The sequence below is a fragment of the Echinops telfairi genome, unplaced genomic scaffold (genome assembly GCF_000313985.2).
Source record: "Echinops telfairi isolate 266 unplaced genomic scaffold, ASM31398v2 ScPeMD7_7416;HRSCAF=8454, whole genome shotgun sequence".
NCBI classification, from domain to species: domain Eukaryota; kingdom Metazoa; phylum Chordata; class Mammalia; order Afrosoricida; family Tenrecidae; genus Echinops; species Echinops telfairi.
The window spans coordinates 4,211,573-4,217,104 of NW_022111316.1; positions in this window are offsets into that span (position 1 = coordinate 4,211,573).

The following is a 5,532-nucleotide window of genomic DNA, read 5'->3' on the forward strand; positions in this document are numbered from 1 at the left end:
TGATATCAAGGAGTTCAAGAAGGAAGAAAATGTTTTGAAACTGATTGTGGTAGGGATTGTACAACACTGCTTGACATGATTGAACTATGGAATAATATGATGTCTGGATTAGGGACTAATAAAATGGTTTGAAAGAAAAAAAATTCCCATTGCAGGTAAATTAAGGTGAACATGACTTGATTCGATCACTGCTCAATGTGCTGGAGTGCATAGTGTGCCCCAAAATTTTATATCCAGCCAAATCTCAGAGGTGACTTTATTTGGAACTAAGGTTTATGCAGAAGTAATTAGTTAAAAATGAGGTCACAGTGGATTTTAAGGTGAGCCCTAAATCCCGTGTCCTTATAAGAAGAATCACAAAAGCACTTGGGGATAAAACCATGTGAATATAGAGGCAAAGATTGGAGTGATGGGTCTACAAAGCCAAGGAACACTGAAGATTGCTAACAATCCCCCAAAGACGAGAAGAGGCAAGGAAAAGATTTTCTTAGTCCTAAGAAATTCGTGTACTCAGTAACTGATATTTTTTTAGATTTGTATAACCCTTCAATTTTTTGATCCTCCAGAAATCCTTGGAAACACTTTGTTAACTTTCAGGATTAGAACGGGCGGTCAAAAGGGGATGTGACTAGCTCAGGATTCCGTGCTTAGTAAAGAGGCAAAGTCAGGGCTAGAACTAAGCTACCTATGCACATTGAAACATCATACAGGTCCACATAGGAAGACCGAGCCCCCTGACCCCCTCATCTGGTGAGACTGTCTACATACTTTGAATATGTTATTAAGCAAGACCAGTCCCTAGAAAGGGGCATCATGCTTAGCAAAGGGTTGGGGATTTAAAAAAAAAGAAAGATGTTCAAAAGGTGAATTAGCACAGTGGTGTCAATAATGGGCTCAACCAGAGAACAATTGTGAGGATGGCACAATGCCAAGTAGAGTTTCATTGTACTGTGCATGGGGTTGCATCATGTCAGAACTGAGGCATCCATGCCAACCAACAACATCTGCCCTGCTGTAGAACCAGAAGCCACTTCTTGGTTGGAGGAACCCTATTGGTGTAGTGTTATAGACATCAACATTGGAATCAGAACTAGATTTTAATCCCTCGGGAAAGTTAATGAACCTTTTATTTCCTTCAACCTCACTGCCGGTGAAACAAGGCTTGCAATGCCAATGTTTCAATATTATTGTGAATGACATAATTTAGAGAATGTGCTTGATCCATGTACTTGGGATTATCTTTTTTCTAAATATTTGGTGAGTGTGAAAGACATTCTAGAATCATCTCGTCTCTAAGTTCATAGCCTCTTGAAATCTCCAATTCAACTGTGCCTATTGGGAGAGCCGTTTTGGGTGTGGCAGTGAGCGCAAAAAAATTGAGGGCGTGATTGCAAGATAGTGAGCCCTGCCACTGGTGGAAGTCCCCCACCACCCCAACCCCTGGCACCAGCAGAAATTTCCCAACAATCTTTTACACATGAATACCAAAAGCCTCTGTTTCACAGCTGCAAAGGAAGAGAAACACCAGGACCAGCCATGCTGACGGGCAAGGCTTTTTATCCCTTTCCCGGGAGAGTCCATGAAATTCTCTTGCAGAAAACCCAGTCTAAGCCTCTCCAAGTCAACCTGACACTCTGACAACAATACCATGGCCTGCAGAAAGGACAAACACGTCTACTGAAAGTACAGCCAGAATGCTCCTAGGAAGCATGGATGACAAGATCACTTCTTACATGCTTTGGACATGTTATCAAGACAGAACAGCCCCTGGAGAAGGACATCGTGCTTTGTTAAACAGAGGGGCATCGAAAAAGAGTCAGGTCTTCGACCAGGTGGATTGACACAGCGGCTGCGATGATGGGCTGGACCATAACAAAAATTGTGAGGATAACTCAGGACGTGGCAGTGTTTTGTTCTGTTATTCATGGATCACTATGAGTCGGAGCTACTCAATGACATCAAACAACAACATGGGGGAAACTAGATGGATGCCCCGCATGTTTGTGAAAAAGCACCATTAACTAAGAGAAAAACTGCACACCCTCCCTGCACAATTGCTGAGGACAAAATGGGTACACAAGCAAATGTGGTGAAGAGATTGGATGGTGCCCAGCTATTATCATCAAAAGATATCGTGTCTGGGATCTTAAAAGCTTGAAGTTAAACAAGCAACCATCTAGCAGAGAAGCAACAAGCCCACATGGAAGAAGCACACGAGCCTGTGTGATCATGAGGAGTTATCGGGGCTGGATAACAGGCATCAGAAGACCCAAAACAAACAAACAAAAAACCATATTGTTGAGAAAGAGGGGGCTTGAGACAGAGGGACATCCCCTCACAGAGGGGTCACAAGAAAGAGATGAGTCAATCAGGGTACAGTAAAGCACCAGTGAAACACACAATACTTCTCTGGTTCCTTGAGGCTTCCTCGCCCCCCACTATCATGACCCCAGTACTGCCTTTCACTGCAGGTTAGACCAAAGCATGTGCATAAGTACAGCTAAGAGATAAGAGCTCATGACACATGGAATCCAGGAACAGGAATGCAAGCAGTGATACCAGAAGTGTAGAGGGAAGGTGGAGAGAGGAGGGGAGGAAGGGGGAACTGATCACTATGATTGACACATAACCTCACACCCCTCCAGGGGGATGAACAAAGAAACCATGGGAGAAGGGAGACAGTGGTTGGTGTTAGATATGAAAATAATAATAATTTATAGTTTATCAAGGGATCACCAGGGTGGGGGTGGGGAGGGAGGGGAAAAAGTGGAGCTGATACCAAGGACTCAATAGAAAGTAAATATCTAGAAAATAATGATGTCCACATATGTACAAATATGCTTGATACAATTGATGTATGACTTGTTATAAGAGCTGTAAGAGCCCCCAATAAAATGATCTTTAAATAAACAAATAAACTGCTATACCTTGGCTCTTTAGTGATCATCTTTAGCTCCCATGCTAAATCTTTTCTTGCTATCTCTAAAGAGATTAACTCAAAACACACCGTACACCAATATGTTCTCATTAACATGACAAAGAAACCTCACCCCCAAGTAGGATTATTATCTGCAACACATATTTGTGGGGGGGGTCACAATTCAATCCATGACACATGCAAATCATCCTTCAAGTCTGGAACTGAACTTGCCCCTATGGTCCAATTGTAAGCCAAACAACAGACAGGTCTATGAGAGGAACAATAACACTAGGGAGGTACATGCAACCATTTGGAAAAATCAACCCTTAGCAATCAAAAGGACAGCATTTATACAAGGACAATTTCAGAGGGGGTAAGAAAGAAGGAAGAATGGAAGCAAGCACAGTGAGGAAGTGGGATCTGTGGTCTTCCATTGTGGGAATTGTAATCTATGACATGAAACAAAATGTATACAAATTGCTAAATAGAAAACTGACCTGCTCTGTAAACCTCTACTCAGTCAATAACAATGAGCCATAGCTATAAACCACTGGGGTATAAAGAGCGATGGGTTATCTTTCTCATCACATTTGCTATTATCCTTCAACTGCTCAATCTTTGACTAAATTTTAGTTGCTAAAAAAAAAAAAAAATTAAGACAGTCCCTGACAACAGAATTTGTTTCAAACCAAGCTCAGTCATTTCTATTTGTGTCATCTCTAACATATTACTTGACCTAGAGTCTTAGTTTTAACAGCTGTGCAATATTGACCTCGCTGCTATGTTGTGAGAAATAAAGAGATAATGTATGAAAGTGCTACACTGTGCCTAATACAGATTAAATACTTGCAGCCTGTAATGACTACTAGATAGTCCGATATTTAGAAATTGAATTTATGTCCATTTTGGCACTTAGTAAAATTAAGCTCAAGGTGATCAGACCTCTTTCCCAGGTCCACACAGTTGATAAATGGCACCAGGACTTCTGACTCCAAATTCATTGGGCTTTCCACTAAGTAGCCTCCCCCATGGCCCCTGCATTTGTCCCAGGAGGTTGGACATGATAGCCCAACTTAATGCTGACCCAGCAAGGGAGACGCAAGCCAGGACACCCTACCTCCCCTGAAAGTCATTTCTAGATCTCTCTCCTCTGATGTGAGGGAACCTATTTCCCTTTGGAAGGAAGAGACAGAGTGGGCAGCAGCACAGTTCATCATGAAGAGCCAAGGAGAGCATGCAATGACAAAGCTAGAAGCCACAGCTACAGGCCTGAATTAAATCCAGGGCTGCCACTAATGTACAGCACAAACATAAGCAAGTTTATTCCCGTCTCTGGGTCCATGTTCTCACATAAGAAGGATACATTAAAGGACCACAAATATTGAAGTCCCTGGTGATGCCAACAGTTCACACTCAGCTACTAACCAAAAGATTAGAGGTTCAAATCCACCCAGAACCACTTCAGAAGAAATGCTTCTCCATCTATTTTTTTTAAGATGCGACATTAAAACACTATAGAGCACAGTTCTCTTCTGATACTCAAGGAGTCGCCTTGGGTTTAATCAACTAGACAGTGTAGAATTTATAAGAAGAGCATGTATTCATACTGACCTTAAGAGAGGAGGATATGGCTCTAGGTGTTTTACATAAACTCCCTCATTTAATCCTCAAGACAGCCCAGCACAGGACATACTATGACTACCCTGGTGTGGAGACTGAGAAACAGAAGTTTTCAGAGTTTTCAGAGATTAGCAACTTGGCTTAGGTTTGGGAAATTTGTCCACATGCTTGCCACCGCTAGCCCTTGGATCATGAATATGTTAATAAGGAAAGTTATCATACAGCAAGTACATTGTTATGCCTAGGACTTTTCTAGATGCTTTATATGCTTTTATATTACCTTCTCATGGATGTACGAAAAAAGAGAGGAACGGAGTTAAGTGATTGCAATTCTGATTTGGACACAACACATATTCTCCTTCTTGTGGTATCAATTTTCTTTCTCTTACCCTATCTGCAAGGGTATAAGGTAGAAGAGATGCCCAGGGCTACCATCAGAATCAAACTCTAAAGAGGAGCCTACACCCACCAAGGAGCCATCAGTTCTTACACAGGTTTAAATTGCAAGATAGGATCCAGACCAGCCTGGTTCCTGGCTCATCATTACCATCTGCCTCATTACCATCGCTGTACTTTCCCTTTGCCCAAATGTTATTCCTCATTGTTAATTTATTTTCTCCTGCTGCGTGTTGTGCATTTTTATAAGCCACTTGAAATCTCTTTAGGAAAGAGGTATTGATGAATAAATAAATACAAAATAAAATTTCCAGATGCCAGGATAATCAGAATTATCAGTCCTGTCAGCATCTACACCAATAAAGCAATGCTGGAGGGCTTAGCCAAATGGATTCTGGAAAGACGATGCCCTAACAGTGCTTCATCCCAAATCAAGCCAACCTATGGATAATAGAGAAAAACAAGTGCTTGAGAGGAGAAAATGGAAATGGTTAGGAAGTTCTCTAGGTCTGAGCTACTTTGTTCGGCTCCTGGGGTCATCATAAATCAAAATTCCCAGGTAGTGTAGCTTGGTGTTAAGATTTAGGCCTTCCATC